This window comes from Geotrypetes seraphini, chromosome 1, assembly GCF_902459505.1.
Source record: "Geotrypetes seraphini chromosome 1, aGeoSer1.1, whole genome shotgun sequence".
In the NCBI taxonomy this organism is placed as follows: Eukaryota; Metazoa; Chordata; class Amphibia; order Gymnophiona; family Dermophiidae; genus Geotrypetes; species Geotrypetes seraphini.
Window position 1 is genome coordinate 505,332,899 of NC_047084.1, and position 26,875 is coordinate 505,359,773.

General features: G+C 41.3%; 1 pseudogene; it reads left to right on the forward strand.

Moving 5' to 3' along the window:
* Positions 1-10,062: 10,062 nt before the first annotated feature.
* On the forward strand, positions 10,063-24,905 carry LOC117369024 (annotated as a pseudogene).
* The last annotated feature ends 1,970 nt before the right edge of the window (positions 24,906-26,875 follow it).

Sequence of the window (26,875 nt, forward strand, 5' to 3'; positions counted from 1 at the left end):
CTGCGCTGGCAGTGCTGTCCATAACAGTTTAAATACAGGCACTGTTCCAAAACAATGGAAAAAAATCAATCATCTGACCTATCATTAAAGACCACTCGTCTTCTCTTACCAACGAAGCAAATTTTCGTCCTATTGCTAATCTACCATTTCTTCCAAAATTACCCGAAAAGGCTGTTTTTTACCAAATCACAGATTTCATTGAAAAAACACAGGTGTTACATCCCAATTAGATGGGTTTCAGAACAAATCATTCTACAGAACACTCAATGATAGGTTTAACGATAAGTATACTCTACTACTTGGATCATCACAAATCAGTTATACTCACTTCCCTTGATCTTTCAGCAGCTTTCGATACAGTTGACCTCTCTACTGCCAGCCAGATTGACCTCTATTGGAATTTCAGATACACTCCTAAGCTGATTTCATTTATATCTTGCAGATCGAGAATCTAAGGTTATTTTTAATGGCACATCTTCTGATTTTGCCCCTTATACTTACAGTATTCCGCAGGGCTCAATCCTCTAACCCCTCCTTTTCAACATTTTCCTCTCACCACTTATGACGCTAGGTAAATCAATTAGTCTAACTATGTATGCATATGCAGATGATATATAAATTCAGAGTAGTGAGGACACAGAAGGATTACGAAGACCTACAAAGAGACATAAATACACTCGAGGAATGGGCCACGAAATGGCAAATGAGGTTCAATGTGGATAAGTGCAAGGTGATGCATGTTGGTAACCAAAATCATATGCACGATTACAAGATGTCAGGTGCTATACTCGGAGAGAACCCCCAGGAAAGAGATTTGGGAGTACTTGTAGACAAGTCAATGAAACTGTCCACGTAATGTGCGGCGGCAGTGAAAAGGGCGAACAGAATGCTAGGAATGATTAAGAAGGGGATCATGAAATGATCTGAAAAGGTTATCATGCCGTTACACTGGGCCATGGTACGCCACCACCTGGAATACTTCATCCAACACTGGTCGCCGTACATGAAAAAGGACATAATACTATCCGAAAGGGTCCAGAGAAGAATGACAAAAATGGTTAAGGGGCTGGGGGAGTTGCCATACTTGAAAGAAGACTGAGAGGGGACATGATCGAAACATTCAAGATATTGAAGGGAATTGACTTAGTAGAGACAGAGAAGATTGTTCACCCTCTCCAAGATGAAGAAAACGAGAGGGCACTCGCTAAAGTTAGAAGTTTCTACACCCAGAGAGTGGTGAGGTCTGGAATAGAGAATGACAAGGGAAAAAAATTTGTCCCCGTCACCGCCCCGTCCCCACAACCACTGTCCATACCCTATCCCAGTGACCACTGTCACCACCCTGTCCCCATCACTGTGACTACTATCCCCGCAGCCTCCATACAAGCCTCAGTACTGCAATATTTAGATTATTCCTTCCTTATAAATCAAAGTTCTGGCTGAACTAGAGAAAGAGGAAATGTTCTTAAACTGCTTGGCCTGCTCTGCCATCGTCAGAGTTGTCTGTCAGCTGGGTTGGGGAGTTCCACATCCCAGTAAGCCATAATAAAAGTATTCAAGTGTTTGATTTGTAGTGTGAAGTAGAAGTTATATTGTAAGGTGTGGTTATTAGTGTTATGTTTTCTTTATAGTGTCCCCTCCTGAAGAAACCAACCGTGAAACCGGGTTGGGGGTCAGAAAGAGCATGGCAGCAGCAGTTTTGTGGTAATTTAAGCATGTACCTGGAGCAGTTATAGAGCAGCAGCATCGCCACTCTGCATATCAGATAAGTATACCTTGTAACAGCTTATGTGTAATACTATTACTGCATTTCTTGTTCTTGTTTAAGACAGCAGATGGCGGAGACAGTGAACTAGCTATGATGGTCTCTATATTAACTGGCTCCGTGATTTTTCACTAGAGTTTGGTTATGGGTCTGAGCGTTCACTTAGAAGCCTGTTTTCATAGGATGATTTGATATATTTATTGGTGTTTAAAAAAAAATTAAGGTGACCAGAGTTGGAGATATAAATTTTTATCAACACAACTAATATATTACTTTATCCTAAATAAAAATAAAATAATAAAATAAATGGAATTTTTTTCTACCTTTGTTGTCTGATTTCTGCTTCCCTCATCTTCTCATTCAATTCCTTTCATCCACTGTCTGTCTTCTCTCTGCGTCTTCAATTTGCTTTGTTACTGTGCCTCTCCCTTCATCCCCCTCCCCCAATTAGGCTGGCACCCATCTTCTTCCCTCCACTCCCCCCATAGTCTGGCATCTCTGTCTTCTTCCCTTCCAGTGTCTTCTCCCCACTCTCTGTTCCCTATTTTTCTTCAGCGTCTTCTCCCCACTCTTTGTTTCCCATTTCCCTTCAGCATCTTCTCCCCACTCTGTTTTCCACATTTCCCTTCAGCATCTTCTCCCCACTCTCTGTTCCTCATTTCCCTTCAGCATCTTCTCCCCACTCTGTTCCCCATTTCCCTTCAGCGTCTTCTCCCCACTCTGCCTTCCCCATTTCCTTTCAGTGTCTTCTCCCCACTTTCTGTTCCCCATTTCCCTTCAGCGTCTTCTCCCCACTTTGTCTTGCACATTTCCCTTCAGCGTCTTCTCCTCACTCTCTGTTCCCCATTTCTCTTCAGTCTTCTCCCCACTCTCTGTTCCCCATTTCCCTTTAGCGTCTTCTCCCCACTCTCTGTTCCCCATTTCCCTTTAGCGTCTTCTCCCCACTCTCTGTTCCCAATTTCCCTTCAGCGTCTTCTCCCCAATCTCTGTTCCCCATTTCCTTTCAGTGTCTGTTCCTCTCCACCCCGCTTCAGTATCTGTTCCTTTCCTTTCCTCCAACACACTTCCCTCTCGCCACCTCACCGCCCTTCAGCACCCCTCACATGGTCCAAGCATCTCCCTTCCTCTTTCCTTCACGGCACGTTTTAAGTTTACAAACCAACATGCTCAAGCCGCCGGAGTCTGCCTGCAGTCGCATGCGTCTGTGGGCGGAAGCTTCTCCTCTGACGCCCCTCCCCCACCATTTTGGCAGGCTACCGCGCGGCTACCTGCGGGTAACAGCCACCATGTCATTCTCTAGTCTGGAACGCTCCTGGATGCTGTTATAGGGGAAAGCACCCTTCAGGGATTCAAGTTAAGGTTGGATAAGTTCCTACTGGAACAGAACATACGCAAGTAAGGCTAGACTCAAATAGGGCACTAGTCTTTGATCTAAGGGCCGCCACGTGAGCGGACTGCTGGGCATGATGAACCATTGGTCTGACCCAGCAGCAGCAAATCTTATGTTCTTATGTACCCAATAGATACCAAGAGCCAAATAATATACAGTACTTGAATTGAATGCAAAATTGGAACAAATTAGTTGTTGGTTAAGAGACAATAAGCTGGCCCTCAATCTCAATAAAACCAAAACAAAGTTAATTCCTTGGAAGGATGGCCTTACACAAAAAAGTCCAATTATAATTGATAATTCTATCAATCTATCTATCCTATTTGTCAGTTCAGTTAAAATCTTAGGTGTCATTCTAGATTACAAATTAACCTATCATGATCAAATCAGCTCAACCGTCAAAAACAGAGGGACTCAATGGCAGGAGAAAGCCACGAAGCAGCCTGTTTAGTGTGTTGCGGCTGCCAACACTGGAGGGAGGTTTGTTGTTAAGGTCATCTCGCTGGGAGGGTCGCATGGGAGGGAGAGATAGGAGAGTCAGCCGGGGTTGGGCTGGGAGGGGAGAGAAGCGATTGGCCTCGGGTGCTTCAGGCAGCAGCAGCGTTTACAATTCGCTGCTGTTGCCGGCTTCATTCTTTCCTCTCTGGCAGGTCCTGCCTACTTCCTGGTTTTTTTTTTTTATAATTCTTTATTCATTTTCATATTTTACATGAAGTGTACAAAATATTGAGTTACAACTAATGAATACACAATATCACTTTTATATCTATTACATAATATTCTGAACAAATTTTTTTTATCCCCTCTCCCACCCCCCACCCTTCAAGTACTTTCCAATCACTTTATACATATTGTATATCCTACTTCCTGTTTTCATGAAGACAGGACCCGCCAGAGAGGAATACCTGAAGCCGGCAACAGCAATGAATTGTGAATGATGCTGCTGCTGCTGCCCGATGAAGTTCAAGGAGGAAAGGGAGCAGAGGGGGAGAGAATGGCTTGGAGGGAAGAAGAGATGACAGGGCATGGAGGGAAGGTATACCAGACCAAGGGGAAAGGAAGGAGGAGATGCCATATGGAACAGAGAGAGAGAGGGCGGACACTGGATGGAAAGAGAAGAGAGGGCAGTGAATGGAAGGGGCAAGACAGAGGGTGAACAGTAGATGGAAGGGATAGAGAGAGGGAGACAGACACTGAATGGAAGTGAGGGGGACAGGGGGAGCAGACGTTGGAAGGAAGTGGGGAGGAGAAAGAAAAAAGGGCACATGCAGGATTGAGGGAAGAGGATGGAGTTAGAAATAAAGATAGACAGACAGGGAGCCATGGACAGACACAGACAGAAAGAATGACAGACAGACAGCATCCAAGGAGAGAGAGACAAATTTAAAAAAAAAACCCAGACAGACAGACACCTACTCAAGCACCCGTTAATATAACGGGCTAAAACACTAGTATATTAATACATTCCCTGGTCATCTCATAATTGGATTATTGCAATTCTTTATACAATACCTTGCCCCAAAAAGAAATACGACGTTCACAAATTATTTAGAACACAGCAATAAAAGTCATCACTAATTCAAAAAAGTTTGACCACATCACACCCCTCCTAAAACACGCCCACTGGCTGCCAATTCCACATAAGATAACCTACAAACTAGCGCTTCTGGCATTTAAAATCTGGCAAACATAAAACCTATCTTTCTTGACACACTAATGTTGCCTTATGCTCCTTCACGAACACTTAGATCAGCGGAACAAAATCTTTTAACAATTCCATCGTTGAAAATCATAAATAGTATAGTATGGAATTCTTATGCTTTCAGGTGGACTTCTTGGGTCATCAGGCCGCCCAGTGGTATAAATTGCTGACTGGATTTATTAAAAAAAAAAACCAAACACTGGTCTGAGAGACATTTGGAGCATTGAGATTAAGCATCAAATTACTGCATCTAAATGGCCACGAATTTGGTCTTGGAAGATGAGATGTACTTGTTTTTTTCTGTTACAGAGCATTATGGACCCCTATTCAGTTACAAAAATTGGATAGCTCTAAGTCTAATAAATGTTGGCACTGTCAAATCGAAGCAGGGACTTTAGATCATTTATTATTCTATTGTCCATTTATTATGAATTTTTGGAAATCAATTTGGGACCAAATTAATTGTTTATTGGACAACCCAGTGGCATTATATGATACTGTGCTGTTTGGTATGGCAATGAGAGCAAAAAGTCAGATTTCTACAAATAATAACAAATTATTACTCACTAGTCTTTAAGCCTGTTACATTAACGGGTGCTAGAATATATGTCTGTCTTTTTTTTTTTTCTTTCTGTCTCTCTCCCCCTCCATTTCCCTGTGTAGCGCTGTCTCTACTTTCTTCCTCACTTTGCACTCTCCAGCTGTAACATTACTGTCTCGCTTTTTCTCCTGCAAGCATGTCTGCTCTCTTTCTCATCCCGTCTCTTTGCTCTTTTTCTCTTCTTGCAGGGGTCTCTGCTCTTTCTCTATGTGTTCCTTATTCCTGCAAACCTCTATGCTGTATTTTTTTCTCTTTATGCTCCTGATCTTGTGTTTCCCTGTAGGTATTTATTCCTATTTTTTTTCCTTCTTCAGTCTCAGCTCTTCTTTCTCTGAACATTTCCTACCTCAGTCTCTCCAATTTTCTTTCCTTCTTCAGTCTCAGTTCTTCTTTATCTGAACATTTCCTACCTCAGTCTCTCCAATTTTCTTTCCTTCTTCAGTCTCAGCTCTTCTTTATCTGAACATTTCCTTCCAATTGCAGCTCTCTTGCCCTCTAAGCCCCTGCTGCAAGTGGCTGTGCATGTCTTCTCTCCTGCACCCCTTTCCCAACAAACCTGCGACTCCAGCAGCGTGTGCAGCACTCTACACATGCTGCTTCGGGGCCTTCTACTGCCCTGATTTACTCTGGCACGTCCCTGATGACATCATCAGAGATGCGGCAGAGCAAATCAGGGCAGTAGAAGGCCCCGAAGCAGCGTGTGTAGAGTCCTGCACACGCTGCTTGAATCGGCGTTTGGAGTCGGGACCGCGAAGAAAGTAGCGGCTGGAATCTTTTTTTGGCGCTTCCCTTCCTGCCCCTTGAAGTATCGCCGTGGCTCCTCTCGATCCCCCCCAGCGTCAGAAGCCTTCTCGTGAGAGGAGCCGACAGGAGAGCAGGATGTCCAGAGCTGGGGTCCAATCCTTCTGGCGAGTGTAGGTAGGTGCTGGGGATTCGAGCATGCGCACTCCTGCGGCCACAGACCTACTGATCATGGAAGCACGGCGATAGGAGTGCGCATGCGCGGCTAGCGTTTTATTATATAGGATAGTGCATGAACTCTAGGCTCCGGCAGCCGCATTGAAATCTCGAGTTAGTCGCGTCCAAAGTGATTTACTGAAGCGTTAGGTCTGATTAGTGCTAGGAGAAATTGCAAAACATATTAAAAAAAAAAAAAAGTTTCTCCCGAAATACATTTCGCCTTTATATATCTATATGTCTGGGGAGGGGGGGGGGGGGGAGAAGACGGTCAAAATGTATTTCACATCTAAAACACATGTTTTACTAAAGAAAACTGCAAAGGAACTTAGTCCCCACCCATGCTGTTGGCTTTACATTATAACTAACACAAAGAATTAGAGCAGCCACATTCCTTTACGCACCCTGACCCACGTGTTAGGTGTAAAGCATTTTCCAAGGAGGGGGACTGCGTTTAGTATCTACCTGTGCCTCGAATGTTCCAACCTCAAGGGACACGATCTGCCAAACTTATTCGCATCACCCCTGGACACGGCAAAATGCAGATCCGGATTAGCCTGTTCCCTTAGCCGTACACTATACCAGTGGTTCCCAACCCTGTCCTGGAGGAACACCAGGCCAATTGGGTTTTCAGGCTAGCCCTAATGAATATGCATGAAGCAAATTTGCATGCCTATCACTTCCATCATATGCAAATCTCTCTCATGCATATTCATTAGGGCTAGCCTGAAAACCTGATTGGACTGGTGGTCCTCCAGGACAGGGTTGGGAATCACTGCACTATACAATGCTCCTGTGCCCCAGGTGCAAGTGAAAGTAAACTTTTACTAAACCGCCAGGTGGGTGGGGGTGGGGCTATTGTATACCGGGATCGTAAGAGGCGGGGTAGTGGGGTTCTCGAGAGGGACTTACCAGGCAGTAATAGCTACTGGAGGATATTGTTTTAGAGGCAGGGCAGGCTCTCATGTGGCCAACGTCTGTATACCCGCTTCCTGCTCTCCCCAGCAGGACAATATTGAATGGAGGGGCAGCATAAGCCGCTTTGTTTGTTTCTTTTTTTTACGTCTTCTATTTGAAGAATGGTAGAGGAATTGCCATGACAGCGGCTTTTCAGATTGTTTGTAAAGAGGAACTGGACTGCAGCCTAAAAGAGCTGTTTGAAAGCCTATGCTGATCTTATTAGATCTTCCTGCTGCTATTTGTATTTACCCTGTTTGGAGGAAGGGAGTGGCTCCAACCAGGCTTCATAGTAACATAGTAAATGATGGCAGATAAAGACCTGAATGGTCCATCCAGTCTGCCTGCACTTCCCTTCCTGCCCCTTGAGGTGTCGCCGCGGTTCCTCTCGATCCCCACCAGTGTCGGAAGCCTTCTCTGACGCTGGTGCGGTTCGTGAGAGGAGCCGCCAGGAGAGCAGGATGTCCAGCGTTGGGGTCGTCCTTCCGGTGAGTGTAGGTAGGTGCTGGGGATTCGCGCATGCGCACTCCTGCGGCCACAGACCTATTGATCATGGAAGCACGCCGATAGGAGTGCACAAGCGTGGCTAGTGTTTTATTATATAGGATAATGACTGGTGTTGCCATTCAACAAATTACATATAATTGGAAAAACTGGAGTAGATTAAATTATAATTTCTGGTGGAATTCCTTATGTCATGTTTATAAAATGGAGAGATTTATTGCAATACAGCGGGGATGTTTCCGGAAATTTCAAGATGTGTGGGAGCCATTAACAAAGTATTGTACTGATTACATGACATTGTTTCCCTTAAATTTACAAGTTCAATGGTGAGGGGGTAATTTTATTATTACATATTGTACAAGATATTTGATTATATGATAGGAAAGGGTGGGAAGGGTAGGTGATAAGAGCATATTATTTGTACCATTGATGATTAAGTGATATATTTATTGTTAATTTGTTTGGACATATTGTCACACGTATTGTAAGTCTGAAAATGAATAAAGAATTTTTTTTTAAAAAAAAAAAGAAAGAAAATCATAAATAGAAGAGCGGAGATTTTCTCCATTACAGCTCCACAAATTTGGAATCGACTTCCGTCTTTTTTAAGAGAAGAAATGCAGTTAGATAAATTCAAAACTGTTCTTAAAACATTTCTATTTAATGATGCTTTTCAGTGGGGGGACGTGGCTAGGCTGCAACACAAGATGGACGGGTGATTATACAGCTCTTCCCTCAACAGCACTATTCAGCCAATTTGTCAGCAGAGGAGGTCAAATTTACTCTCAAAAAGTGAATATTTTGATTGATAAAATCTTCTGCAGCAGATATGGGTTCTGGAAGAAAGACCAGATTAGAGACAGCATTTGCTGCGAAGAGCACAGCTAAATGGGCTAAACCAGACCCACCAACTCCATCAAGAGTGCCACTTCCTAAGGATACCTTAGAAATGTTTGAACAAGTGATAATGGAGCTGAAATCTATAAGAGAAATTCTTCAGGATAATACAACTGAACTAAAGACATTAAAAGAAGAAGTTCACAATCTATCTCAGCAGTTAAAGGTATGTGATAAGATTGTGCAGTTAGAACACCGGGTTTCTGAGGTGGAAGGCAGTTTGAATAAATTTCAAACTGACCATAAAGCTGTGGCGCATCTGACTAAAGAATTGGAGGATACTAACAACAGAAGTAGGAGGAATAACATTAGAGTATTAGGGCTCCCAGAAGGGGTAGAGGGCTCAGATGCTATATCTTTTCTTGAAGATTTATTGCCCAAACTGCTCTCCCTCAATCTGAAGTATCCGTTGGAAATAGAAAGAGCACATCACATTCCATCAAGGGCTTCTAACAGTGAAAATAGTCCCAGGCCCATGATATTCAGGGTACTGCGTTTTCAACAGGCTATGGACATTTTATCTACTGCTAAACAAATGAAGTCGCTGAAATGGCAGGAAACGAAAATCCATCTTCTCCCGGATTTCAATAGTTACTGCAGGCTTGAGAAAGCAGTTTCTGCTTCTCCGACCTTAGCTATGGCAGTTGGGAGCAAAATATGGGCTGCTGTATCTAGCAGTAATGAAGATAACATTTAACAACAAAATCAGCCACTTTGATGACCTGATTAAACTACAGGAATACATTAATCAGCACTTAGAGCCAATGTCATAGGAGAGCATAAGGAATAAATCTTTATTTTAATTTGGCTTTCTTATGGACATTATACAAAATTCTGGATAAGTAATGAGTTTTGAATTTATTGAATTCAGTTTTTTAAAAATTTTTTAACGAATGTGTTTTGCCATTTGAGAGGAAGGGGGTGGAGAATAGCACATAAATCCTCCTACTTGACATTTAACCATGCACGTGTCACGGACTCAATAGGGTGGTTAGGGGAGGGCTCATGTATACAAATTTTGTTTTGACTGTTCTTCCTCAGCGCAAGTGTCTTTGGTTGAACCATTAGGTTTCAGAAAACGCCTCGTGAAATAACGCAAAAGTAATACGAATTGGGGTGGATCTTCGGTCTGGCATTCTCTGATGTTGGAGAGTGCAAGATGGCGGTGGCAGTAGGAATGATGTGAGGCGAGTCACTTGACTTCTCTGTTGGTGGATCTGGATTATTTATTCCTGTTTAGCAGAGCATGGACAACTGTGGTAGCTGCCCAGGCTGAGAATGCTACTAAGATGCCTAGAGGCGCCTTCCAAACCACTGAAAGCCATCCGGCCAAACATAGGGAGGAACATGAAGGTCAGTACTATCTCCTGCCGGCCCACGAGGTAAAAAGTATCTTCTCCCATGAAAAGAAATTCCCTTTTACTTCCAACTGCAGACAATGACATTTAATGAAACCTGGGTGATAGTGTGGCAGACAGCCTTGGAGGTGATAAGTTATTTATGCAATACAAACTGTTCTCACCCAGCTGTATGTTATCTATGGAAGGAAGGGCACTGGTAAATCCCTAATTCTTTGCCATGTAATTCATTATTGTGCAAGGAAAGACTGGCTGCAGGTTCATGTGCTGATGTTCATATCTTGGTGAAAACTGCAAAGAGCTTGGGCAGTTTTCCCACAAGAAAGGCTGCTATGACCAACCCTTAGAGGCATCCATATGGCTGAAATACTTTTAAGATCACAATTGAGTGTTTTCTGAAACAGATCCTGACCCAGCAGAGGTAATAAAACTGCCAGTGATGTTATGGGATTGGTACTTAAGATGCTGAAGAGACAGTGCTCTCTTGGTGCCTTCCGCTTGCTGGTGGCAGCGGATGGAATAAATTCCCTGTGGGGAAAGACAACTTTAAAGAGAGAGGACAAGAGTCTGATTGCTCCAGAAAAACTGACTCTGATCCATAATTACATTACATTACATTAGGGGCTTCTGTTCCGCCTATACCTTGCAGTTCAAGGCGGATTACAAAAGAGCTAACTGGACATTTCCAGTGAAGTTACAACAGTTTTGGGGTGTTTTTTTTTTTGGTTACAAGAGGAGAGGTACCTGGATTAATTCCGGAAGAACTTGCAAATTGGATATTAAATTGACTGTACGTTACTGTGTGATATAACAAATAGATTACAGTTAGAGTACAAATAAGATTACGTAACATTTCAGGGATCTGAATACTTGGTTGGTGTTTTGGAGAGGAAGAGATTATTTAAGTGGAGGTTTTGGGGGAGAATTTATCTAGGAGGAGGGGGAAGGGTTGGGTTAAGATATCTGGATAAATTTTTTGAAAAGTAGGGTTTTGATTTCTTTTCGAAAAGTTTTGAAGTCGCCCGTTGCCGTCAACAGGTTGGAGATGGAGTGGTTAAGTTTTGCTGCTTGCGTCGCCAGAAGGTTATCAAACATCTTTTTGGCTGAGTGCCCTTGAGTGGAGGGAAGGCAAAAGGGTTCGGAGTTCTTCTTTGTCTTGAGGTGAGGATCTGGTTTAGGCGGTTGTTTAGATAGGGGGGGCGGGGCCGTTTAATGCTTTGAATAATAGACAGTAGAATTTGAATTGAATTCGTGCTTGTATAGGTAGCAAGTAAGAGTCTAGGAAGGCAGTTGTAATATGATCATATTTTCTCAGGGAGTAGATCAGTCTAAGGGCAGTGTTTTGTATAGTCTGAAGTTGTTTTATCATGTTGGCAGGACAAGGTAGATAGAGGGAATTGCAATAGTCCAGTAGACCTAAGACTAGGGATTGGACAATTAGCCTGAATTGTGCTGGGTCGAAGAATTTTCTTATTTTACGTAGATTTCTCATAATTAATAAGCTTTCTGGGATGTTTTATTGATTTGGGACTGCATTGTGCAGCATCTGTCTATCGTTACTCCTAGGAGTTTGAGTTCGGGCTGTATTGGGTATTTGGTGTTTTTAATTTTCAGTTCTGTAATGGTGAGAGTTTGGGCCTTTTTGAGCAGAAGGAATTTTGTTTTATCTGAGTTTAGTTTCAGTTTGTGGTCTACCATCCATTTTTCCACTGCATCTAGGGTTATTTCCAGTTTAGCTGTAGTGGTGGTCTCTGATGGGTCGAAGGGAAGGAGTATGGTGATGTCGTCTGCGTAGCTGAAGGATGTAACATTTAAGTTATCTAAAATGGCTCCAAGGGAGGAAATAAAGAGGTTGAAGAGCGTAGGTGATAGAGGTGATCCTTGTGGAACTCCGCATGGGTTGAACCATGGTTCTGATTTGATATTATTGGACTTTACCCTGTAGGTTCTTGATTTGAGGAATCCTTGGAACCAATTGTAGACCTTGCCTGAGATCCCAATGGCGTCAAGTATCTGTAGCAGTATGGAGTGGTCGACCAGGTCAAATGCTGTGGAGAGGTCAAGTTGGATTAGCATCATCTTTTTGCCTTTGCTAATTTGCTGTCAAGCTGTGTCTAGTAGTGTTACAAGTAGTGTTTATGTGCTGTGGTTGGTTCGAAATCCTGATTGTGAGGGGTGAAATAGGTTATGGTCTTCCAGGTAGTTGGTGAGGTATTGTGCAACTAGACCTTCTATTATTTTAACGTATATTGGTATTGAAGCAATTGGTCTGTAGTTGGAGGGGTTATCTATTGGGCCTTTATGGTCTTTCATGATTGGGGTGATTATGATCTCTCCAAGGTCTTGAGGGAATTGACCTTCTGTTAATGTGGTTTGAATCCATAGCATGAGGTTGGCTCTGAATGTGGTGGAGGAGTTTGATAACAGGTAGGTGGGGCAGTTATTTAGGTCACAAGAAGCTTGGCTGTATTTTTTGTAGAGTCGATTCATATCCGACTAATGTAATACGGGGAAGACTGTCCAGCTTCTGTCTGCAGCGATGGCTTCTCCTGTTGAAGGGTTTGTTGTTATCTTGTCGAGGTGGGTGTGAGTATTGTTGAATGCGGTTCTGATCTTGGTGATCTTATTTTTGAAATGGTCTGCTAGTTGGATAGCTGTCGGTGGGTGATTTCCTTGTGTAGCTAGGTGAGGTTTGGTGTCGGTGAGATTCTTTACTAGATTGAATAGCTTTTTTGTGTCTAGGGTTTCCGTGCCTATCATTTTGGAGTAGTAGGTTTTCCGTTTTTCCTTGAGTTTGTTCTTGTATTGGTTGATTTGAGTTCTCCATGCTGTTTTTGTGTGTTCTAGGCTCTTTTTTTTCCATTCTCTTTCTAGTTGTCTGCAGAGCTTTTTTAGTTGGAGAAGTTCAGTGTCGAACCATTTGTCTTACGGTTTTCAGATTCTGGATTTTGATTTTTCAGGAGCTAGCTCATTCAGGATGGTTTCGCTTACTATACGCCATTGTGATATGAATTTGTTGGGGGCTATATTGGTGATTGCGGGGTCTGCTTTGTCCCAGAATGTGGAGGGTTCGATTTTTTGGCGTGTTTTGAAGGAGGTTTTGGGAGGGGATTGCTTGTTATTGCGTTGAGCCCAATTGATGTTAAAGGTGTATTTGTAGTAATCTGACCAGAGGGAGGGGTGCCAGGCCCCATTTGAGATGTGGATTTTAGGATTGTGAGTGTATTGGGACATGTATGAGGAAAATGATGCTGTATGACTGGAGTGGAGGTGCTATTGTGATAATAACAAATGAAGATAACCTGCTGCCAATACCAGTAATAAAATAACTAATGCCAAGGCATATGATATAATCATGCTCATCTGCTGACAGTATACCAGAGAAGGAAGGGAACCCAAGCTCAATGAGAGGATTTTGAAGTCTTCTGTCTTATTAATTATAGTAATTTCCTTGTCCTAGAATGGTAATATTTATCTTGTTTCTCTTGATTGAGGCAGTTACTGATAAGTTATAATGCATAAAGTTTAATCAAATACTTAGATGAGTCAATAATTTTATTCTTAAAATTATATTGTGTGGTAATTGCAAATTTTTGGGGAATTAAATTTGATTTTATTAATGTTTATTAGAACATAGAGGGTTAACTTGGGATGAATTATGGTGCTTGGGGGAAGATGGTAATTACCAATCTATATGTTTGCACACAAGCTTTCTTGTTATTTACAGGGAGGGGGTAGGGGAGGAAATGGGGTATTTTTAGTTTAGGATCCTGGATGTATGTGGAAAGTCTATTTTTAATTGGGTTAGAAGGGGATTAGGTGTTCACTCTTTAACATCTCTAAATCAAATAAAATGGCTCTAAAAGTTTACTCATTGAATGTTAATGGACTCAATAACCCCATTAAAAAGAAAAAGATTCTTAACTTTCTGAAAAAGCAACAAGCTGATATATATTTTATACAAGAGACTCATCTGTCAGCAATGGAGGTGGCCAAATTAGAAGGAGGTTGGATAGAACATTGTTTTTTTGCTCCAGCAATAGGGAAGAAGGCAGGCGTGGCAATCCCGATTAATAAGATTTCTGCTAAATTTGATAACTTTCGGGCTGATCCAATGGGTAGATGACTTTATGTTAATATGACTTCAGGAAATGATACCCTGACACTTTTCAATATTTATGCACCTAATACGAATCAGGCGGTATTCTTTAAATAGCTCCAACAAATAATTCTGTCACTGGCTACATCTAATTTAATCATAGCTGGAGACTTCAATGCTGTAATAGATCCAATAATGGATAAACAACCAAGTAGACAATTAAAATCATTAGGTTTGGGTAATCTAATGCATACATGTGGCTTAAAGGATATATGGCGGATTTTTAATTTTAATGCTCAAGAATTTACGTTTTGTTTCCAAGTTCATTAATCATTTTCAAGAATTTATTATTTTTTTGTTTCAGATCATTTAATTCAACAGGTCACAAAAGCCAGCATAGATCCTATCATTTTGTCAGATCATGATGGAATTTGGATAGAATATTAGTTCACTGAAGAAGATTCTAATAGACCTGTTTGGAGGTTTAATAATACACTGCTTGCAGACTTAAACTTTCTAGAGGAAATTCAAATAAAAATGAATGAGTATTTTCAATTCAATACCTCAGAGGAGATCTCTTTGGAAACTATGGGATGCTGTCAAGGCAACTATAAGAGGGCAGATTATTTCATATTTGGCGCATGTTAAGAAATTACTTAGATTAGAGTTTTCTAATTTGGAACAAATTATTTCTGCTTTAGAATCACAATTGGCTTTAAAATGGGACCAAGATACATTGACTGCCCTGTTGAAGGCTAAATATAAATATAATGAGATTTGCTCACAACTGGCTAGGAAAGATTTGTTTCATCAGCATTTGGTGAATTATGGAAACTCAAATAAAGTGGGAAGAGTATTGGCTAACTATCTTAAAGATAAACAGAGAAGAGAAAAGATTGCAGCCTTTAAGGATGAAAAGGGCAAAATTTATACTCACATAGCAGAGGTTATAAATCAATTTCTGGAATATTATAAAGTTTTATACTCGTCTGAGCTATATTCAAATAAAGAGAATGAAGGAAGAGATTTTTTGAATTCAATTAATGGGCCAAAATTTCCAGAGCATATCAAAGAGAAACTTAAGGCGCCTAAATTGTTTACAGAGCTCCAGTCAGCATTGAAGTCTCTCAGAGCTAGATCCGCTCTTGGTAGTGATGGATTTACAGTGGATTTTTTCAAATCTTTTCAAAATATACTGTTACCTCATCTTTTTCAATTATATCAATCACAGCTGGCGAAGGGTCAGATATCAGGTACTATGGCAGAAGCGCTTACTATCATTTTGCCAAAGCCAAACAGAGATCCCATGTTGGTTTCAAACTATAGGCCAATTTCTTTAATTAATGTGGATGGAAAAATTCTGGCTAAATTATTGGCTCTGAGGTTAGCTAAGGCTCTCCCTTATATGATTGGAATGCACCAAACAGGTTTTATTGCTCGAAGACATTCAGCAAATAATACTAGATTGGCATTACATATGCTTAATTTGGCAAAAACTATAGATGATCTAGCCTTCTCTTTATCCTTGGATGCAGAGAAGGCCTTTGATCAAGTTGAATGGACTTTTATGTACCAAACAATGGATTGGTTTGGAATAGGTTCCGGATTTATTCAAATGAGTCAAACCTTGTATAGTTCCCCCTCAGCTAGATTATATATTAATAATACATTATCTGAACGTTTCAGATTAAAGAGGGGAGTTAGACAAGGCTGTCCCTTATCTCCTTTGCTTTTTGATATTATTTTGGAACCCTTGTTGGCGATTCAGCAGGCAAGGGAGATACAGGGAATTCCATATGCAGGTTGAGATTATAAAGTTTCGGCTTATACAAATGATATATTGCTTCATTTGAAAAATCCTGAATCAAACATCCCGCATTTACTGGAATTGATTGATCATTTTTGTAAATTTTCTAGTTATAAGATAAATTGGAGTAAATCAGAGGTTCTTCCATTGAATGTGCATTGTGTAAAAGGTATATATGATCTGTTCCCATTCCTTTGGAAGGAAGAGAGAATAAAATACTTAGGTATAATGATTCAAAAGACATTGGAAGATACAATTACAGTAAATGAAAAATCCTTATTGTTGAAAGTCAAAGAAATGTGTGAGCATTGGAATCCATTACATCTTTCTTGGTGGGGGAGAGTCCAAACCATCAAAATGATGATCTCGCCTGTAGTTTGTTATCAAATGAGTATGTTACCAGTTTATTTTCAGAGTTCTTTTTATAAAAAAAACTAAATGGGATTCTTACAAAATTTTTTTGGCTGGGTAAAACTTCTAGAATTGCCTTAGTATCTTTTCAAAAATCTCAATCGGCGGGAGGGGTAAATTTTCCAAATTTTTACAGATATCACCAAGCTTTTATTTTACATCAGGGTATGTATTGGATCCTTCCTGAACTTATGGTATTAATCTGCCAGATTGATTGATTCTGGAAAGTCATCTTATGGCCCTTCATCTCAGCCATATATTGAGTATCAAGCTTACTAGAATATATAAGGACAACATGGACTACGTTAAGATATATAGATGATTTAACTCCTATGCCAGACTTGGGGGGGGAATAATGGGTCTAAAAACAGAGGAGAGGGAGAGAGATGATGGACAATGGGATTTAGGGAGGGAAGGAACAGAAAGGCAGAGAAGTTGGACACAAGGGATGGTGTGGAGGGGGGATAGGAGGGTAGTTGGTAAAAGAAAGGGAGAGATGGTGTACCCTGGAGTGGTGAGGAAGGAGGGAGAGATTCTGGATGAAAGGGTAGTTGAGAAAAGGTGGATCTTGGATGGAGACGAAAAAAAGGAAAGACGCCAGACCTCGAGGGAAGGGAAACGGAAGTGGAGGACAGAGATGGCAGATGGATGGTTAGCACGGAGAAAGATGAAAAAAGGAGACCCTGGCAAACAAGACAACCAGAGCCTGGGACCAACAAGATTTGAATATTGACCAGACAACAAAAGGTAGAAAAAATAATTTTATTTTCTGTTTTGTGATTACAACAATATGTCAGATTTGAAACATGTATCCTGTCAGAGCTGGTGATAGACCACAAACGTGAGTTAGGATTTAACAGAGAGAGGAAAAGTCTTTTTTGTTTGTTTAAACCACAGCGTCAGTGTGGTTAGGAGAAGGCAAAGGGGGTAAAGATACTATAAAAGGGTGAAGAAGTTTTTAAAATAAAGCCACCAGGATATTTTTTTTAAAAACACCCAATTGGGCAGGAAAATCGAACTGAATCGAAAAATCTATTCAATGAGCTGAATCGAATCAAAATTTTTTTTCCTGAATTGGGCAGCACTACCGCTTACCTTCTTCAGAAGAAGCCTGTTCTGGCCATTCTCAAGGCTCATTCCACCTAGGGGTCAGGCTGCTTCTTGGGCTGAGTCTTCGCTGGTGCCTCCAGTGGATATTTGTAAGGCTGCTGTTTGGTCTTCCTTGCATTCCTTTGTCAGACACTACCGTGTGGACGTTCAGGCATGTCAAGATGTGGTGTTCGGTAATCGTGTTCTTATGTCAGCCCTTCATGGGTCCCACCTATGGTGGGGACTGCTTTGTTATGTCCCGCTTGTAAGATTAACTTATGCCGGTCTGGAGAGTTGCTAAAGAAGGAGAAATTAGGTTCTTACCTATAATTTACTTTCTTTTAGCCTCTCCAGACCAGCATAGGACCCCACCCTGTCTATTGCCGTGTTGTTGCGTGCAGATTTTGCTTTTTCAGCGTGTTCTAGTATTTTTCTAGGGCCAGGGAGATCTAAGAACAGCGGCTGTGGCTCGGCTGGCGTAGCTGTGAGGACCTTTGCTATTTGCATTTGTTCCTTTGCATTTTCCAACAGCGTTCCTGTTTTTTTATTAGTTGATACTCCTGTTTGGAGTCCTGTTTTTTCTGTTTATAGTTCTTAGTTCTGCTTGGCTATTCGACAGAATGAAGTAATTAGGGGGGAGAAACCGGATATATACTATTCCAAAGTTTTGTCTGTCTCCACCTGCTGGTCATGATGTGATATAACCCGCTTGTGAGATTAACCTATGCCGGTCTGGAGAGGCTAAAAGAAAGTAAATTAGCAGGTAAGAACCTAATTTCTCCTTCTTCTCCTACAGAACATAAAACATCGGTACTAGGGAAGCCAAAGAGCTTTATTTCTGCTCTTGAGTAGATTAAATCTATTCACAATTGAGACGTGGAAAAAGTAAATGTAACTTGCACGCCTGGTTGAATGGGTAACCCCTTGTTGGCAAGGCTAAAGATAAAAGCAGAGATCTGACCCCAAAGAGAGCTCAAATATTCCTTTTTATGATGGGAAGTATTTAGAAACTAAACACTGTAGGAGTAAATCTCAAAAGTTCACCTAAAGTTGGGTTTTAGGATTCTGTGCGTTAAGCAAAGATTTTATAATAGCAACTGCACATGGAATTGCTGTTATAGAAACATGATGGTAGATAAAGGCCAAATGGCCCATTCAGTCTGCCAATCGCAGTAACCTTTATCTCCTCCTCTCTAAGAGATCCCGCGTGCCTATCCCAGGCTTTCTTGAAATCAGAGAGTCTCTGTCTCCACCACCTCTACTGGGAGACTGTTCAATGCATCTACCACCACATTTACGTGCCTAACTCTAAAGTGTGAACATTTATGGTACCAAATGACTGGTGTAAATGTTTGCTCCTAACTATAAGCAGTGGCATAATAAGGGGGTGTAGGGGGCCCTGGGTGCCAGTTTCACAGGGAGTGCTGGTGTCTCTCCTCCTCTCTCTGCCCTCCCCCCCCCAACCTACCTCTTTTAAATGTTTGCCGTCTCAAGCCTTTATATCTATAGTGTTGTCACACTTGTTCCTCAGAATGCCACACTGTAAAGTAGTGTGGTAGCCGTCCTCACAGGAACTGGATGCAGTGTGATTTTTTAGTTATATATTGAATATTAAATACTTTCTTTTATATCAAATATATTTTATAGAGTTCAATAGAAAAGACAAAATGGATAGACAAAACAGCAATTCAAGCTCAAAGTATAGAAATACCCTACTACAACCATCTAAACCCTCAACAGTGCCCTCCCACCCACCCCACCCCCAGTCCTCCTTCCAAAAACAAACTCTAGAAGAAAGTACAAAATAGCAGTATATGGGAGCCAACATATTAACAATTGAGCAAGCGACTACGTGCCACTGGTGTCAGGGTAGTCCAAAAAGGTTCCCAAGTACGCTGAAAGGAGTGCCTTGGGAGAGATGAAAAATCCAACACATCTCGGTGATCCCACATCAGAAGAGTGATCATCCGGCAACGCCACAGAGAGTAGTCTGGGACATCCTGGTCCAGCCATTTAAGTAGGATACACTTCAAGGCAAGAAGAACTGTCCACTTGAGAAAAGCAGCAGCCCCCCTGATATGGGGGGAAAAGTGGTGGACAGCTCCAAATAAAACTAAGGGAGAGCAGCAAATAGTAATAGCCCAAATGCGCTCCACAAAGCAAAAAATTTCATCCCAGAAAGAGGCAATAGCTGTGTAAGTCCAAAACATATGTCCCAGGCCTGCCTTGGGGTTCTGACATCGGGGACAGGCAGCGGACTCCCGGAATCTAGAGAGGTAAGCCCTTTTAGGTGAAATATACAAGCGAAGAACAAGCTTATAATGTTGTTCCCAAAAAGTAGTATATTTACGATAGGTAGGTAACTTGCAAACAGCTTGTAAAATCACTTCTTCAGAGAGGTCTACAGCAAGGTCACGTGCCCATGAATCCCTCAATCTAGAATGGTCAAACAAGGGGGACTCATCTTTCAAATGACGATGATGAAATTTAAGGGGAACAGGGAGTTGGGAACCAATAGTAAAGGCCGTAGACAGCAGCTCCTGACAAGGAGCCGTAAGGGAACCAAAAGGAAAAAAATTAAGATAATATTGAATTTGCATATATGCAAAGTAATCAGTGGGTGGTAAATCAAATTCCTCCCATAACTGAGGGAAGGACTTGATCTTCCCATCATCATCAACCAATTGGAACACATAATGAATGCCCCTCGTTTCCCATCTAGCAAAACTCAAGCCATCAACCCCGGCAGAGAAATTACTGTTGAAACGAATAGGCAGAAAAGGAGTAATTGTTGGAGTAACAGAGTGAAATTTACAGACCCAATGCCAAGCCTTACGCAAAGAGCGATGAAGAACCTTACTAGTGACAGGCTCAGGAGAAGTAGAAGGTATAGAATGAAGATATGCACTAAAGTGAAGAGTCCGAAGACAAAAAAGTTCTAAAGAGGTATTAGTGAAAGCAGAGGTTCCCCCCAAAAAATCATTAATATGACGCATGCCACAACTAACAGTCAAGTATCGAATATTCAGTAAACCCAAGCCACCCTTGTATCACGGTGTTGCCGCCAACCAGTAAGGTAGTCGAGCCCTCTTGCCCAACCAAAGAAAACGCTGAATCAAACGCTCCAGACGGCGCTCATCTCGGGAAGTCAAGTAAAGACATACAGCCAACAAGGGATAATGAGCATGTTATATAAATGCACACGGCCGAGGAGTGAAAGGGGTAGACCTCTCCAGAGCTGCAGTTTATTCTGAAGGGCCTGAAGCAATGGCTCCACATTCAAAGAATACAAACGAGAGAGGTCCAATGGGATAAATACCCCTAGGTATTTTAATGTGGAGTCTGCCCATCGCAGAAGAAAGATACCCTTCCATGCCGTACGTACCTTGAGGTGAGAGGGTAGAGCAATCGACTTATCCAAGTTGTGAGAAAGACCAGAGTAGAATCCAAATTCAGAAATGAGGTCTAACGCCACAGGGAGAGAATCTTCAGGCCTAGTAAGAATAAGAAACATGTCATTGGCGAATGCCAAAGTCTTCAATTCAATCCCGGAGACTGACAGGCCCCGTACCTCCCCTACCCCACGAAGAGTACAGAGTAAAGGTTCCAAAGATAAAAGAAAGAGCAATGGAGAGAGGGGGCAACCCTGCCTAGTGCCCCGAAGAATAGAGAAGGAATCCGTTTGCGTCCCATTAACCAACAGGAAGGCCCTCGGATTAGAGAGAACGCACTGCAGATAGATAAAAGCCACCTAACCCAACATATTCAAGGGTACGAAACAAAAAGGACCAAACAAACAAACACAGCTGGAATATTGTGAGTTTGACTGTAAGCCAGAGCAAATAGGACCTTACGAACATTACAAACGGATTGGCGGCCATGAACGAATCCCACTTGGTCCCCATGAATGAGCGAGGGAAGGTGCGGCGCAAGACGATCAGCAAGCATACGAGGAAGAAGCTTAAGATCCATGTTAATCAAAGAAATAAGATGATAAGAACTGGGATCGTCAGCCTCCTTGCCAGGTTTCAAAAGTAAAGTAATAAGCGCCTCATTAGCTAAGCAAGGAAAAGAGCCTTGGGCAATAGCAGAGTTAAAGTAGGCCAACAAAGGACCACAAAGATGAGGGGAAAGAATACGATAAAATTCTCCCAAAAAGCCATCAGGGCCCGGAGCCTTATCAAATCGGAGAGCTTTAATAACAGATTCAAGTTCCACTGCTCTGAATGGACTATTAAGAGAAGACACTACGTCTTTTGAAAAACAAGGGAGTCCCGAGGACCGAAGATAGTCCACTAACAATTCTGAAGACTCATCATCAGATGCGTTATACAAATGCTGAAAAAAATCAAGGAGGACCCCCGAAACGTCTGATGTACGTGTCACCCTACCCCCATTCGGGGTACGATAAGTCAAAATCAGTTGCCTATAAGAAGCAGTGTGTATTAAACGCGCCATGAGTCAACCGGGTTTATTACCAAAACGAGCAAAACGATATTTATGATAAGCCGCCCATTTCTGAAAACGCGAGTGAAGAAGAGAATTAAGAGCTTTCTGAGTAAATAACGTTCCCGAGATTCCCGCAATGGAGCCGAATGGAAGGACCGTTCCAAAGCAACAATCCCTCTAGAAATCCGCTTGTTCCGCACACTCAAAAAAGAAATAATCTATAAAGTGCTAGTGCCAGTACTTTGTTTAACAGGACTAACATAGTTGTAAACTAGTTGTGAACTAGAAAATGCATATTTGTTACTTAGCTTTTGCTTCAGTACGGGTCTGCCTCGGTTCCCACCGACACGTTTCAAGATTTCATCAGGGTTAGGGACAGAACAAGCAGAATGGTTCAGAGCTTTAGCAGAACACTAATTCCCTGATATTTGCCGAGGCTATGTAACCTCGGCAAATATGCAGGGAATTAGCGTTCACAACTAGTTTACAATTATGTTAGTCCTGTTAAACAAAGTACTGGCACTAGCACTTTATAAATTATTAGTATAATATAAAAGAAAGTATTTAATATTCAATATATAACTAAAAAATCACACTGCATCCAGTTCCTGTGAGGACGGCTACCACACTAGTTTACAGTGTGGCATTTTTTTATTTTTTTTTTATAATTTCAAATAATTACATATACAATTGTACAAGAAATACTGAATACATCTTTTTCAATTCACCATTAAACAAATGAATATGAAACAAAAATAAAGAAGAAAATCTCTTAAATATAGTCCAACTGTTGAGGGAGGAAAAGCTTTAAGAAACCTCCTTGTGGGAATCAAGGATTTAAACTAAATATAAATAAAGAGGAAAAATAAACTCGAGCATACCTCATTCCTAACATTCCATGACCACATTATACGGTTTCAGTCTGGGCCACGGTTTGAAGCCCTTTACCTTCCAAAAAGAAACCCAATTGGGCCGGTTCAAAAAATATATACTTATTCCCTTGATAGGAAATAAAACACTTACAAGGAAACCTTAATTGAAAGCTTGTCCCTATGGAAATCACTCTTGTACGATATGTAAGAAATTCTTTCCTGCGAGATTGAGTCCATTTAGATCAGTGGTCTCAAACTCAAACCATTTGCAGGGCCACATTTTGGATTTGTAGGTACTTGGAGGGCCTCAGAAAAAATAGTTACTGCCTTTTTAAAGAAATGGCTATTTTTTATGAGGTAAAACTCTTTATAGTTTATAAATCTTTCCTTTTAGCTAAGTCTTAATAATAATATTGTAATTTATAGCTAGAGAAACATATGATCAAGAAACTGTTTTATTTTACTTTTGTGATTATGATAAACATACCGAGGGCCTCAAAATAGTACCTGGCAGGCCACATGTGGCCCCCGGGCCGCAAGTTTGAGACCACTGATTTAGATACATCTGGAAATATATTCACCTTTTCACCTAAATAGGAAACCTGTTTCATTTTAAAGTATAACTTCAGTAACATTTCTTTATCTTGTAGAAACACAAGCGTAACTACCAATGTAGCACGACCTTGCACCTCTATTGCAGATGATTCTAAAAGTGCAGAGACATCTAACTCAGTCTTTTCCCCTTGAGTGTCCTCTGCAATCTTTTTTAAGTAATACATTTTTTGTACAGGGGGTAAGTTAGAGTCTGAAACTTTCAGCATCGTTACCAAAAATTTTTTAAACAGTTCTAGAGGAGAGAAATATTTAGCAATAGGAAAATTTAGAAGTCTTAAGTTTAAATTCCTTTGTTGATCTTCCATATTTTCAATTTTCCTCATTAGTAGTATTTTATCAGTAGTTTGTTTAACAAGCATATTCTTCGTTTCCTTTGTTGTTTTCTCCAATTTAGATAACTCTTCCTTCTGAAGTTGTGTAGAAGTCTCCAAATGGGTTATCTTAGCAGATAAGTTTAAAGTGTTTATAACAAAGTTGGTACATAACGCATGTAGGTTTTCTATCGCGGTCCAAATCGAATCCAAAGTCACCGCTGACGGCTTCATGAGTGGCTTGAGGGGGGAAAGATCAGCCTGTTGGGATATGGCTCCTTCCATGCGGGTCAGCCCGCGGGTTCCCTCACTCTCACCACCACTCGTTTTCAGCAGGAGAAAACTCCCAGCCTGCATCGGCTCCAAGACGTGAGTCGATGAAAGCGTGCCAACATCCGGGTTAGCTGGACGTTCGAAACGCTCCTCACCAGTCTGTGAGTCCTCCAAACTCGTCTGTCCCGTCTCAGTATCTACGGGCATAGGGGGAGTATGTAGTCCATGCGGGCTCAGTGAAAGATCGCTGCCTAAGCTATGCACTTCCCCTGGCATAGCAGCAGAAACACCCGCTGAGGTTTGATGGACTGTGAACGCTGTAATCACAGTCTTCTGTGGCGTTGAGGTTTCCGGAGCAGCTGGAGGATTGCCCCTTGGCCTTCCCCATCTTTTGGGCATTCTGCAGGTAATTAGAACTTATAAGGCAGCCGGAATAATCCATTAGAGGAAAAACTTCCAAAATGACGGGAGCTCTCTCAACTCGCGTCCTGCTCGAGCGCCATCTTGCTTTTCCCTGTGCGCCATCTTGCTTTTCCCCACAGTGTGGCATTCTGAGGAACAAGTGTGACAACACTATAGATATAAAGGTGTCCATTCTGTTTTTGATGGTTTAATACATTTGAAACTTTTGTGCTTATACTGAGTTTGTGCCGTCTCGAGCAGCATCTTCTACTTGCTGTTTGCATCGGCTCTCTTATGATGTCACATTTTGGTTGTGGGACCAGGACATGACATCAGAAGGGAAGGAACACCAGCGTGAGCAGTGGGTGGAAGATGCTGCTCATGCCAGTGAACATTTCAAGAGGTACGAGAGGGATGAGGGTGCTGAAGCAGCAGAGAAGAATTGAGGGCTGCCCAAGCAGTGGGGAACAATGGGGTGGGAGCACGGCATGGTAATGCTGGGCTCTACCATCCTGTGCACCAGGCTTCCTCACTATGCCACTGAATGCAAGTATTCTATAATCCATGCATGTAACTGCTAGGTGTGCTCATGATCCATCCATGTTCCTCCCTGGATCATGTGCTCTGGATTTTGTTTGTTCAGGTTATAGAATACATACTATGGGCAGTTACGTGTGTAACTGCTAATCACTGCCAATTAGCATCAATAATTGTTAATGCTAATTAGAAGATTGTCAGCTAATTAAGTTATGCATGTAACAGACCCTATTCTATAAATTGCTCTGTTCAAACACAAGCTCAAACTTATGGCAGCAAATTATCCCACTGACTTTATAATAGCGATTTTTGTCTAGGAACAGAAATACACAATCCATTCTCTGGGACAGGCTCTCTGACTATCAGTTATGTATGCTCATATTTTTGTTTGAATTTCCTTCATCATTTCCATGTGATTTCATTGATATACTAATTTGCAATGTGTTATAATTACTCACCAGGACACAATGTTAGAAAATGTTGAATTTTAGTAAAATAGTGGTTAGTCAACTTTAGAATGTAATCGTTGCTGCATTTCATTATGATGTTATTGTGTAATTACTCAGCAGGTCTTCTGTTTACTAGTGCAGACGTGACAGAACATAAATATGATTGAATTACATCTGCACAGCTGGGCAAAATATTTACAGAATCAGGAAACACATAATGTATTGTTTAAAAAGCAGCAGGGGAAAACAGAGAGGCCAGATGTACTAAGGCAGTGACACTCAAGTTGTAGCCCCTCAGGACCTTCAGTGTGGCTTCTTTACCTCTCAGAAATTGTTGAAACAGTGTAAGTTGGATGGAGGTAGAATTTGTTTAAAAACTCAATAATAATAATAATGTGTTGACAGGCTGAGGCTTGTTGCTAAAGTGACTTACCAAGAAAAGTTGACTTTCTGTATAGTAACATATACAAAGGCTTTCTCTATATAGTAACATATACAAAGGCTTTCTCTTATAGCCTCTGTAAAAGTCAGTGCTTATTTTATTGGCGTAGAGTTTCCACTGCCTTTCCTGGTCTACTGCCTTTCCTTGTCTTAAATGTGACCATCTCTGGGAAAAGGTGACTAAAGTATCAGATCCAAAATGTTGAGAATGGTCAGTTTTTTATGTCATGGGTCTATGTTTGAACTTGGGTAACTTTTTAATTATTTCACATAAAAGGATGAGGTTTGGAATGTTGTATTATAAATTGTTTGTTGTAACAGATTTTCATTAAAATCTAATTATTTTTGTTTCTAGTGACTTTAGTCACCTTTCTCCCAAAGATGGTCACACATGATTAATTATTATGTCATATGACAAGTCTTGTTTATGCTGCTCAATAAAGCTGGGAGAAAAAGCAATCACACAGCTGCTTCATCAAAAGTAATAAAATAGTTAGAATAATGCTAATATTAATTAGGGCCACATTTCAATTAAAATATTTAATTGTGATCAATTGCACAATTAAAGGTATTTATTTTTATCCCAGGACAAGCAGGCAGCATATTCTCACGTATGGGTGATGTCATCCATGGAGCCCCAATGCCGACAGCTGCACAAGCAATCTTGATTGTATAATTTTAGAAAGTTCGCAACTGACTGCACTGCACATGTGCAAGTGCTTTCCTGCCCGTCGTAGGGCTTGCATCTCCTTAGTTCTAGTTAAACCTGAAAACTTATCTGTGGCTTGTTGAGGCTCGAGTTCCTGCTTCCTCTGACAATGGCCAAAAGCGTTTCAAACTTGTATCATTTGATTTCACAGCAGCTGACATTATTGGTGATATGTCTACGAAAATGCTCCAGCATAAGAACATAAGAATTACCGCTGCTGGGTCAGACCAGTGGTCCATCATGCCCAGCAGTCTGCTCGCGAGGCAGCCCTCTGGTCAAA